This window comes from Pan paniscus, chromosome 15, assembly GCF_029289425.2.
Source record: "Pan paniscus chromosome 15, NHGRI_mPanPan1-v2.0_pri, whole genome shotgun sequence".
Lineage (NCBI taxonomy): Eukaryota > Metazoa > Chordata > Mammalia > Primates > Hominidae > Pan > Pan paniscus.
The window spans coordinates 42,030,385-42,044,202 of NC_073264.2; positions in this window are offsets into that span (position 1 = coordinate 42,030,385).

Sequence of the window (13,818 nt, forward strand, 5' to 3'; positions counted from 1 at the left end):
AGAAGAGTTGTCAATATTTGGAAATTACCTTGTTCAGGAAGCATACAGTAATGAAGATATAAGGAAAAATGAGCTTAAATCAGGACTGGCAAAGGAAATGCAAAGAAGTAAAAATACACAAAAATTTTACCAAAAAATTCTTGGTTTTTTACATTTTGAAAGTAGAAATGAAAGAAAAATAATGAAGAGTAATGAAAAATCAAATATAAAGCTAGTTATTTCAAATTACACTAAACAGAATAAAACGCTTTGAGTGGAAATTAGGTTTTTCAAAAAATATTTATTGTATGACTTTTCTGCACCTGTCACTGTACTAAAATGTCAACACTGAAATTGCACCCTCTACTGATGATGACAGAAGTAAAATAAGAAAGAAATATTAAGGGAAAGTAGCAGGAAAAGAATGTTTGCACCTGTCTTTGAGCAGTTAGAAAATTACTCTTTTTAGGAAAAAAAAATAATATATTTTTAAATAATGCAGGTACGATGAATGTCACTGAATAATACTATAGCATTGCAAATTAGACATATTAAGAACTTGAAAGATAACAAAAAGCAAACATAAATTCCTGCCCATATCTTACTTAGTTCATACACTATGTATGTTTAAATATTGTCCTGATGTTAGGTAATGCTACCTACTTCACTGATTTATTAAATAATGCCCTGAATTATCTTTCATATGTTTTATATGAATTTATTTCTTTATTCCACATGAGATATGTTTTTCATAAAGGGTTGGCCTGTATTTTATGATTTATATTCAACTTATCTTCTATAGTTCTGGGTCTACTTGAAGCATACATTTTACACATATCTTAATAAATGATCTGGTTACAAACTATAATAAGAGGATTCCTGTTGTAAAAGTCAATGTATGAAAATAAATTGTATTAAATACTTAAAACGTAAACCAATGTGATGTCAAATTGTGGCTTTTTAAAGTTAGATATATAGTTTTCATATTTATGGATATATATATATGGTGATTTACAATATTACATATAGTAGTTATACAGTGAGTGGCACTATATTATAGAAAGCTTAGTGAAATATCAATTGTGTTACAGAACAAAGAAGCAATTCTGAGTGCCCTCTATGTCTAATAAAATAAATTTTAACTACATGAATAGTAGGGATAGTGTATATGATGTGGGTTTGTAAACCACTTGGATAGTAAATAAAATCAAACAGCAATGATATAGACTGAGTCATTCTGAGTATAAGGAAGTAGAGAAGGAACACATGATTACATTTTCACAACTCCAAAGTAAACTATATATGTACTCCCTCCAGCAATATTTTCTGCAGATGATAAAATCAAAAGACTGAGAATACTGGGTACTGGCCTTTGAAAGGGCAATTCAAATACCAGGTAGCTTTTGGGGTCAGTGACTGTATTAAACATGACTTGTACATCATTATTTTAATAATTCCAGCAAAGTATATTAAGCATAATTTTAACTTTGAAATTATTTTATAAATCCGGAAATTGTTGGTAGAAATATTTTTTATTTGTAACTCATGGTAATGTGTTTTTCTGTTTTTGCCTCATTATAAATACTTGAGGCTGGGTAATTTATAAAGAAAAGAGGTTTAATTGGCTGAGATTTCTGTAGGCTATACAGGAAATGTGGTCCTGGCATCTGCTTCTGGTAGCCCTCAGGAAACTTACAATCATGGCAGAAGGCAAAGTGGGAGCAGGCACATTACATGGCAAGACAAAGAGAAAGACAGAGAGAGAAGGGGGAGGTCCTAGACTCTTTCAAACAACCAGATCTCATGTGAACTAACTGTACAAGAACTCACTTATCAAGAGGTTGGTGCTAAACCATTCATGGGAGCTTTGCCTCCATAATCCAATCACCTTCTACCAGGCCCTACTTCCAACACTGGAAATTACAATTCAACATGATATTTGGAGGGGAAAATATCCATAGGACACCAGGTACTCATCAAAGATATTGTGGTGACTTCAAAATACTATATTATAAAGATAAAATAAAATTTAAAAAGAATAGCTTTGTTTTACCTTGAATTATATAGCTTCAATTAAATTTAATTTGACATTTTTAATTTTAATACTACTTCATTTTCTGTTAAATTTTAAAATGTTGTTACTTCATAAGAAAAACAGATTTCATTGCCTGACATATAATTCTATTTCATTTAACATGATTTTTTAGAAAGGTCATACAATCCTAGAATTCAGAATTGAAGAGATTTTCCACTTTATCTATATTTGCTATTTCATTATGTAGTTAAAAAAAATAGAATCTTAGATAAAGTTGATTGTGTAAGCTTACAAAATTAACATCAGACCACATCTGCTGATGGAAATAAGAACATGATACCCCACAAATATGGTGTCCTGATGTTTGAGAAAACAGCAGATGCAGGAAGAGCTGTCTCACCTTCTCTTCATCCCTTCTCCTTTAAAGCAGGCCATAAAGCCTAGCTGACCTACTTCTAAAGTTGGTCATAAGACCTTCATTTCAGAGGTGCCCATCCCATGCAAGAACAAGAGGAATGTTCTTATCTTTGAAGACACAGGAATACGAAGAAGAATCTATATGAAAAGGCCCTGTTAAGTTTCCACCAGTTTATTACCATTAAGCCACTTTCTTTCGTCCTTGAGTAATATTTCTCCACAACTATTCACTCCATCAGACTTAGCACACAAATACACAGATTTCCATGTTTCTTTGGGTTTTCATTTATCAAGTGTCCCATGTTACATAAAACTTATGTTACATAAACGTTTATGTTTTTTCTTGTTAATCTATCTTTTGAGTGAGAAAAAAATCTCTTCTCCTCTCCCCACTTCCAAATATTTAGCCCAATCACTGTGTTTTGTATACTTAAAATGTTCTCAAATATCATTGAAAACATTGCATATACATATTTTTCTAATACTTTTAACACCATAAAAGTTAATATAATTCTCATTTGACAGGCCTAGATAATGAAGCCCAGAGCATTATGTAACTTGATCACATGAAAAACTTCATAAGTAGCAGAGATGCCTTTTTAAAAAGTCCATGTATTACATTTTTAATAATTTATATTTAAATTAAACCAAACATTTATTTATTATTTTGGCAATTATTATTCAAGAATTTACTATGGGGAAAGCATTTCACTAAATTTGAAAGTTACAAAATACCATAAGGAAGGATGCAAGCACTCAAAGTCTCTGAGCTCTAATTCCATTTTAACTTGGTCCCTGGGTCATTTGTATCTGAATTAACTTGTGTGTGTGTGATAAATGGAGAATCTAGCTCCAAAAAAGAGGATCTCACATGTAAGATTTACACTGTTTTCATAAACTTCAGGTAATTTGAATGTACATGAAGTTTTGACTTTTGGGCTTTTGAAAACATTAGTATTGACTGAAATTCATAAGAATTTAGTCATGAAGAACTCTTGTTTAGAAAGCTGACACAGGGCATGAGCTAGCATTTTTTCATATAGGCCTGTTAGTTTTGAATATTGTTACAAAGGCTGCTAAATATTTTAAAAGATCTCTTTCCTTTTCTTCTGTGAACCAACTAGACAACATTTTCTCACGACTCTTGTAACTGATGTTGTCCTGAAATTGAGTTCTAATTAATGAAATAGAAGAGACAGGATGTTTCATATTTCCAGGCAGAACTCTCGAAACAGTCCCCATGCTCCTTCATTCATTTTTCCTCTTCTAGCTGAACAGTATAAAACCCCCCAGAGCTAACTTCTAAGGCATGTTTTGAAGATCGCTTACGTTACTGCCACCAAACATTCTTCTGTTCTGTAAACATAAAAACAAATCTTTTGGATTTGAGCCTTTACAAATTTAGGGAGCTTTTAATGCATCCTGACCTGAAGTAATACACGTTAGGAAACTAAGTTAAGTTAGTATTTAGTGATGACATCTAAATTTAACCACTGGTATTTGTGGCAAGGAAATTAGTAAGAAATAATTAAATTATATTTACAAATATTAAGAAAGCCCTCTGATTTTACTATCCTGAGTCACTTGGTCTATTTATGCAGAAATGATCAATATATTAAACAGAACCTCTTATGGATTCAAATTCTCTTTTGCTGAATTGTTTGGGCAATTTCAAGATGGGAAATTATAACATTTTGTGAAGTCAGTCTTCCTGATTTGAACTCCTTTACTAAATCATACAGCACAGGCCTGATGTGAATATTTGCTAAAGCTGAATTGCTGTATTGAGCTCTCAGATGTCTGAACATACTTTTCAAATGTCCCTTGAGTCCCTTGACTTAAGAATATTTTTATCTCTTTGCATCACCTTTTAAAAACAGATTCATCTCTTCCCTTGACACCTGTGGTTGTTAATAATTCATCCTGGTCCCCATCTGAAGGAATAATGGGCTAGATGGCTTTCTTTAGTATTTCTGAAATAACCTTTCTATAGAATCACGTTGCACTTATTGTGACTATGCTTATCTATTGAACAGATAAAACACTATTTTAAAGAGCAAAATAAGCTTTAGCTTTTCAAAAAATGAGGTTCAACATAAGTTAAAAATAAAGTCCTTAAGATGGTTACCTTAACTAGCCATCTTTCTTTACCTCATTAATATCAAGAAACATATACTTTCCTTATGTAAGTAAGCTTATTTAGTCACATGCAAACACCATGGAAGAAATATTGCAGCAAATAAGAAATCACCAGAGTACTGGAAAAAAGATCATGTATTATTGGGGAAGAAGACATTTTAAGATTATTTTTTAAAAATATGTATTGGGTTAAAAAATTATGGTAGGCCAGGCGCAGTGGCTCACCTGTAATCCTGGCACTTTGGGAGGCCAAGGCGGGCAGATCACTTGAGGTTAGGAGTTTGAAACCAGCCTGGCCCACATGGTGAAACCCCGTCTCTACTAAAAAATACAAAAAAAAAAATGAGCCAAACGTGTTGGCAGGTGCCTCTAATCCCAGCTATTTGGGAGGCTGAGGCAGGAGAATTGCTGGAACCCAGGAGACAGAGGTTGCAGTAAGCTGAGATTGCGCCGCTGCACTCCAGCCTGGGCAACAAGCGTGAGATTCCATCTCCAAACAAACAAACAAACAAACAAACAAAAATTATGGTATATTTGTATGTCTAAAATAACATGCAGATATTAATAACCGTGTTTCAGAGGAACATTTACTGTCATTATAAGGAGCTCAGAGTCTAGCGGTGGGAAAAATAGGATTTAAAACAAAGTTAACTTACATAAAAAAAAGGAAAATAACATGCAGAAAAAATGATAGAAACAAAATAAATATTTATTATCTGCTATTTGAGGGATTATGGGCATATTTATTTCTCCTATCTAATCTTTTTAATGTTTAAATGTTATTAGTTTGTTGTTTTTATAATCAATATAGTGTTTGAAACATAGGCATTTACTTTTGATAACTTAAAAACACTTGCTCAAAATAAAGTGTTTTCTTGTTAACTTATAGATTTTTTCTATTAATTGTCATTTTAGAAAAATGGCGTAATATTTATTGAAAACCTGAATTGACATTGTTCTCACTGACAAGAAAAAACTTTGTAAAATTTTGTAAGGCAGGTTAATTTTAATTAACCAAATGATTTAAATTACCTGATTTTTAAAAATAATTTAAAGTTACATAATTCTAATGTAGAATTAGAGGCAAGTCATGGTTACTGGTAGGAAAATTATCAACATTGTTTTCTCCTCCACATGCCATTGGATTGAATTAATTTATGATCTTTTAATAATAATTTAATTTATAATTTGATAATTTACTTGAAAAATAAATTTTCATTGCTCCTTAATGATCAGAATGAATGCCACTGGATTGGAATTTTCATTTGCTGCATAGTGTATGGGTTATGTTTCATACATTAGCCATTTTTCAGAAAATCTGTAGGAGTTTTACCTCTGATTCTCACAGGCTAGAGACTGTAAAATAGTGGGGCATATGTACCATGGGACTGTGCTTCAATGTGGCACTGCATTGAGGTAGTTCCACAGCTGTGAGGAGTAATGTTTTGCTACAGCTTGCCTGGTATGCCAAAGCTTACTCTGCTTTGTCAAATTGCCCAGTGTAAAAGCAGATGGAGTCCATGAAGTAACCCAAGGAAATGAAGATACTTAATTAAAATAAAGGTGATAATGGGGCCGTGTATCCCAGATGCATCTTTAGAACAGACAATTATGAGGATGCCTTTAGGAAAAGAGAAAGTACAATAACCATTTCCTGGGAAACACAGTTGTATATTCAAGGTATTACTGAGACATCTATGCTCATGCCATGGAAACATGGGGGCAGGATGAGGCGATTGTGTATGGAGCATTAAATGGATATCACCAAGTTGGTAGAAAAATATGCCTGAGGGCAACTTCAAAAAAAATTATGAGCCCACATCAGAAATAAAAAATACACTATGTTAATAACTGTAGAATAAGATGTGTTCTTAGGACAATGATTGATTGATTAAAAAAAATAAAACAGAGTAGCACTCTTAAGGGAACACCGAGAGCTGATCATATTTCTACAGCATAGCACTGGAAAATGTGTTGTTTACTGCTCTTTCCTTATAGTTGGCCCATGGAGCTAGTTATCCTAATGATACAATCAGAGTAGATAGAACAGACAGAAGACATGTACCTTGTCATTTCAGAGGTATGCAAGGATACTTGGAAACTTGAAAAACAATATTGATGAAATATTATCTTTGTAACTGCAATATTGCTGTTTCTCCAGACTCATTGTAATACAATATTAAATCATCAATGGCTTTTCATATCTATTTCTACTTATGTAAATGTATGGTAAATGTGATAAGACCCCTTTTCCTGAGACAAAAGATGTTTGGTAAACTGTTTATTTAATGTTTGATTAATTACACTTAATTAATTTAATGTAATATCCTTAGACGTTTTGTGTAGTGAACATTTCTTTAATATGTTATCTAGTGCTATCTATGTGATAAAGAAGTTTTTCTCAGTTTCATGGAAGTTAAGGAGCTCAATATGTTTGTTGAAAGCATACATTAGGTAAAAATATTGGGGAAAATTAGGGGACCTAATTGGGGTATATTATTTCTATTCTGGATGTTATAAACCATTTTAGACATTACTATAATTTTAGCATTGACATATTGTAAATTTCTCCATCATAAGAGATTTGACACAGGGAGAGAAATTCAATACAACTCCTTGGTTGGGGATGAGTCCACCAGATCTACTGGTCCACCCCCTAATTCAGGATTAATGCCATTATAATGGCATTAATTAATCCAGAATTCATGCCATTATAATGGCATTAATTAATCCAGAATTAATGCCACTAATCACTGTTACATTTTTCCATTTCCTTAAAAAGAGAAGGCCATGATGACTTGTTTAATGCTCAGTTAATGTAAATATTTTACTTTCAAATACATGTGATAATCATGCATCTGTCAACTCAACTTCATCTAAGAGAGATATCCTTTATTTTTACTAATATTAAACTAATCAAATTGTACTCTGATTTTTAAAAAACAAAACAGTAGTAATTAATTTCTAAGCAAGAAATATGTGTCTGAAAAGTATGTGCACACTACTGATGTTACAGCTTAGTGATAGTGAGATCTCCTGTGTGCCAGTTCTGCTTTGATAGGCAGGAGCCCAACAGAGAGTAATATAAGGAGTCTGAGGCCCAGTTAGAAGTTACGGCTGCTGTGGTGCATGTATAAATGTAGATGATAAGTGGAGAACGAGCTAAATCTAGCTCTTTTATCTATTTTAAACAGAATCAGTAAACAATAAGGAGCTGTGGAAGGATGTCATTCATTGAGTTTTTTTTTTTTTTTTTTTGAGATAGAGGATACGCAGTTGTTAGGGTATGGCCAAGCAGTGACGTTTTGCAACTTCTGTCAAATAGGTTGAGTTAACATATGATCTAATGCCTACCACATTCCTGTCAACAAAATGTGTCCTAAGAATACAATGTTTGCAAAATCAACCCTTGTGGACCTTACAGAATAGAACACGATAAATAATGAAAAAGACCACACAAGTGATAGCAAAATTTAAACTAAAATAATTGCTACAGATAAAGGTTTTCAGTCGTATAAAAATGTATAAGAGAGGGCTCAAACCAATCAGGGGGTTCAGTGTTTATTTCTAAGGACATGGTTTTTGAAGTGAGTTTGGAAGGATGTGTGGGCACTGACTACAGGAAGAAAGTGAATGTGGGGAGAGCTCAAGGAGAGAGCACAGCTTCTACAAATCCCCCAAAGAAGGATTATATAGTTGAAATGTAGAGACTCCAAATCAATGATGATAGTGGCAGAGGATGAAGCCAGAGAAGTAAGCCTGGACAAGACAAGGAGATTTATAAAAAAAAAAATTAAGTTTTTTTCTTCAATTTTTATTTTAAGTTCAGGGGTACATGTGTAGGATGTGCAGGTCTGTTACATAGGTAAATGAGTGCCATGCTGGTTTGCTGCACAGATCATCCCATCACCTAAGTATTAAGCCCAGCATCTATGAGCTATTCTTCTTGATGCTTTCCCTCACCCAACCCCTGCCTGACAGGCCCCAGTGTGTGCTGTGTTCCCCCATGTGTTCATGTATTCTCGCCATTCAGCTCCCACTTATAAGTGAGAATATGTGGTATTTGGTTTCTGTTCCTGTGTTAGTTTGCTGAGGATAATGGCTTACAACTCCAACCATGTCTCTGCAAAGGACATTACTTCGTTTCTTTTTATGACTGCATACTATTTCATGGTGTATATGTACCATGTTTTCTTTATCCAGTCTATCATTGAAGGGCATTTACGGTGACTCCATGTCTTTGCTATTGTGAATAGTGTTGCAATGAACATACATGTGCATATATCTTTAGAATGATTTATATTTTTATGGGTATATATGCAATAATGGAATTACTGAGTCAAATAGTATTTCTGCCTCTAGGTCTTTGAGGAATCACCACCCTGTCTTCCACAATGGTTGAACTAGTGTACACGTCCACCAACAGTGTAAAAGTATTCCTTTTTCTCTGCAACCTGGCCAAGATCTGTGGTTTTTTGACTTTTTAATAATAGTTATTCTGATTGGTATGAGATGGTACCTCCTTGTGGTTTTGATTTAAATTTCTCTAATGATCAGTGATGTTGAGTTTTTTTCATATGTTTTTTGGCCACATGTATGTCTTCTTTTGATAAGTTTCTGTTCATATCCTTTTCCTACTTTTTAATGGGGTTATTTGTTTTGTTCTTATAAATTTAAGTTTCTTATAAATCTGGATATTAGACATTTGTCAGATGGATAGATTGCAAAACTTGCAATGGATAGATTGCAATCCTATTCTGTAGGTTGTCTCTTCACTCTGATGATAGTTTCCTCTGCGGTGCAGAAGCTGTTTAGCTTAATTAGATCACATTGATCAATTTTCGCTTCTGTTGCGATTGCTTTTGGCACTTTCATCATGAAGTCTTTGCCTTTGCCTATGTCCTAAATGGTATTGCCTAGATTTTCTTCCAGGGTTTTTATAGTTTTGGGTTTTACATTTTAATTATTTAATCTATCTTGAGTTAATTTTTGTATGAGGTGTAAGAAAGGGGTCCAGTTTCAATTTGCTGCATATGGCTAGCCAGTTATCCCAGCACCATTTATTAAATAGAGAATCCTTTCCCCATTGCTTATTTTTGTTGGGTTTGTTGAAGATCAAATGGTTCTAGGTGTGTTATTCTGAGTTTTCTATTCTGTTCCATTGGTCTGTGTGTCTGTTCTTGTACCAGTGCCATGCTGTTTTGGTTACTGTAGCCTTGTAGTACAATTCGAAGTCAGGTAGTGTGATGTTACAGCTTTGCTCTTTTTGATTAAGATTGTCTTGGCCATTCAGACTCTTTTTTGTTTCCATATAAATTTTAAAATAGTTTATTCTAATTATATGAAGAATGTCAATGGTAGTTTAATAGGAATAACATTGAATTTATAAATTACTTTGGGCAATATGGCCATTTTCATGATATTGATTCTTTCTATTCATGAGCATGGAATTTTATTTTTCTTTTTTCATTTGTTTACTCTCTGATTTCCTTGAGCAGTGGTTTGTAGTTCTCCTTGAACAGATTGTTCACTTCTCTTGTTTGGTGTATTCCTAGGTATTTTATTCTTTTTGTAGCAATTCAGAATGGGAGTTCATTAATGGTTTGGTTCTCTGCTTGCCTGTGGTTGGTGAATAGAAATTCCAGTGATTTTTGCACACTGATTTTGTATCCTGAGACTTTGCTGAAGTTGCTTATCAGCTTAAGAAGCTTTTGGGCTGAGACAATGGGGTTTTCTAGATATAGGATAATGTCATCTGCAAACAAAGATAATTTGACTTTCTCTCTTCCTCTTTAAATACCCATTGTTTCTTTCTCTTACTTGATTGCCCTGACCAGAACTTTCAATATTATGTTGAATAAGAGTGGTAAAAGAGTGCATTCTTGCCTTGTGCTGGTTTTCAAGGGGAGTGCTTACAGCTTTTGTGCATTCAGTATTATATTGGCTGTGGTTCTGTCATATGTGACTCTTATTATTTCAAAGTATGTTCCTTCAATACTTAGTTTATTGAAAGTTTTTAACATGAATGGATGTTGAATTTTATCAAAAGCCTTTTCTGCATCTATTGAGATAATCCTGTGGTTTTTGTCTTTAGTTATGTTTATGTGATGAACCATATTTATTGATTCGCGTATGTTGAACCAACCTTGCATCCCAGGGATGAAGCCAACTTGATTGTGTTGAATAAAATTTTGTATGTGCTGCTGGATTCAGTTTGCCAGTATTGTATTGAGGATTTTTGCATCATTGTTCATCAAGGTTATTGGCCTGAAGCTTTCTTTTTTGTTGTGTCTCTGCCAGGTTTTGGTATCAGGATAATGCTGGTCTCATAGAATGAGTTAGGGAGAAGTCTCTCCTTTTCAAATGTTTGAAATAGTTTCAGTGGAAATGATACCAGCTCTTCTTTCTACCTCTGGTAAAATTCGGCTGTGAATCCAACTGGTCTTGGGCTTTTTTGGTTGGTAGGCTATTTATTACCGCCTCAATTTCCAAACTTGTTGTTGGTCTATTTAGGGATTCAATTTCTTCCTGGTTCAGTCTTGGGGGACATTCTGTCTTTTTAAAAAACCTTTGTTAGCTTAATGTTTGTTTTGTTAGAAACTGGGATTGTGATCCTTCCTTTTTTCTGTTTTCCATTTGCTTGGTAGATTTTCCTCCATGCGTTTATTTTGAGCCTTTGTGTGTCTTTGCATGTGAGATTGTTCTCTTGAAGACAGCATACCAGTAGGTCTTGGCTCTTCATCTAGCTTGCCATTGTGTGTCTTTTTAATGGGCATTTAGCTCATTTACATTTCAGGTTAATATTGTTATGTATAAATTTGATTCTGTCATCTCGATGCTAGCTGGTTATTTTGTTTATGTGGTTGCTTCATGGTGTCACCAGTCTGTGTACTTCAGTGAGTGTTTTGTAGTGGCTGGTAAAGGTTTTTCCTTTCCATATTTAGTGCTTTCTTCAGGAGCTCTTGGAAGGCAGGCCTGGTGGTGATGAATACCCTCAGCATTTGCTTCTCTTAAAAGAATCTTATTTCTCCTTCACTTATGAAGCCTTGTTTAGCCAGCTATGAAATTCTGCATTGGAAATTATTTCCTTTAAGAATGTTGAATATTGGTCCCCAGTCCCTTCTGGTTTGTAAGGTTTCCACTGAGAGGTGTGCTGTTAGTCTGATGGGCTTCCCTTTGTAGGTGACCTGGCCTTTCTCCAAGGCTGAGCTTAACATGTTTCATTTCATTTCAGTCTTGGAGAATCTGAGGATTATTTGTCTTGGGGTTGATCTTTTCATGGAGTATCTTACTGGGATTCTCTGCATCCCCTGAATTTGGAAGTTGGCCTGTCTTTTGGAGTTGGGGAATTTCTCCTGGATGATATCCTGAAGTATGTTTTCCAACTTGTTTCCATTCTCCCTGTCTCTGTCAGTTACCCTAATCAGTGGTAGGTTTGGTTTCTTTATAAATTCTGTATTTCTCAAAGGTTTTCTTCATTTCTCTTCATTCTTTATTCTCTATTCTTGTCTGCCTGTTTTATTTCAAAAAGAGTCTTCAAGCTGTGAGATTCTCTCCTCCACTTGATCATACTATTATTGATACCTGTGATTGCATTGTGAAATTCTCCTATTGTGTTTTTCAGCTCCATCAGGTCAGTTATGTTTCCTCTTTAAACTGGGTATTCTGGCTATCAGCTCCTGTACTGTTTTATTTCAAAAAGAGTCTTCAAGCTGTGAGATTCTTTCCTCCACTTGATCTTTCTGCTATTGATACCTATGACTGCATTGTGAAGTTCTCATACTGTATTTTCCAGCTCCATCAGGTCAGTTATATTTCCTCTCTAAATTGGCTATTCTGGCTGTCAGTTCCTGTATTGTTTTATCATGATTCTTAGGATCTTTCCATTGAGTTACAACATGCTCCTTTAGCTCAGCAAATCCCTTATTAACCACCGTCTGAAGCCTACTTCTGTCAATTCAACCACCTCAGTCTTAGCCCAGTTCTGTGCCCTTGCTGAAGAGGTATTGTGGTCATTTGGAGGAGAAGACCCTCTCTGGCTTTTTGAGTTTTCAGCGTTTTTATGTTGATTCTTTCTCATCCTTGTGGGCTTATCTACCTTCAGTCTTTGAGGTTGCTGACCTTTGAATGGGATTTTCATTGATTTCTGTTTGTTTTTCTTTAAGAACTCAGCCCACATTTCCTGGGCTGCTGTCATTTGCTAGAGGTCCTCTCCAGACCATAGTTGACTCTTTCTCTTTCCCCCATACCTGGAGCTGTCACCAGTGAAATCTGAAAAACAGCAAAAATGTCAGCCTGCTCCTTCCCCTGGAAGATCCATTCCAGGGGTATACTGACCTGTTGCCAGCCAGAACTTGCCTGTAGGAGGTGGCTGGAGACCCAACTGATTCTTTAAGCAGGTCCCTGCTTACAAGTGAGAAGGTTAAGTCATCTGCCAAAGATTGCTAAGATTTGCTCAGCACAAAAGTTTCAGAGCAAATAATTCAAATCTAGATAGAATAAGCTCAAGCCCATGGTTTTGTCATTAAGTAGTATCCATCACATTTAGTGTCTGGATATTTTCATATATTACCTGGAGAGAGGCCAAAAAATATAGCTTCTACATTTCCTGTAAATGATCTGAGTTTTCTTATATGCATCTATCAACTGATTGATGACAGGAGGATAGTTAAGTTGAAAGAGGTGTTGGAAGGTAGTACCTTATCAAATGCAGCTTCTAGCTACTTAATTTCACTTTCAACATTTTGCCAGGAATTTTGTTACCTAGTGCCTGATCAAGATGGCATTAACAGTCTCTCAACCTGACTAACCTTTAGACAGTTTTCTTCCTTACTATCAACCACTGATTTCTTTCCCTAGGATTTACTTGGTATTTTCTCTTTTTTTAGGATTTACTTTACAAGACTTGTTATTGTAAATTCTTCCTTTTTCTCTTTGAAATGTATATAACTCTCCCAGCCTGTTGCGAATTTTACAACCTAAAAAATGTCTTTCTCAATGACCTGAAAACCATCTCTTTGAAGTGAAAACATCAAAGTAGATAGCATCCCCTATCTCCCAGTCTCTGTGAGAGGGAAGGAGCCTAACTTTGATAGGCACAATCAGCAAACACAGATAGCATAATCAAAGAGAAAAACATTGCATACTCAGAAACAACTCTATTTTCTGTACACATTCATTCGTCAACCTCCCTGCAACTTCTGAACATCCTCCAGTACTTTTCCAGGAGCTCACCTTAGAGGATAAAA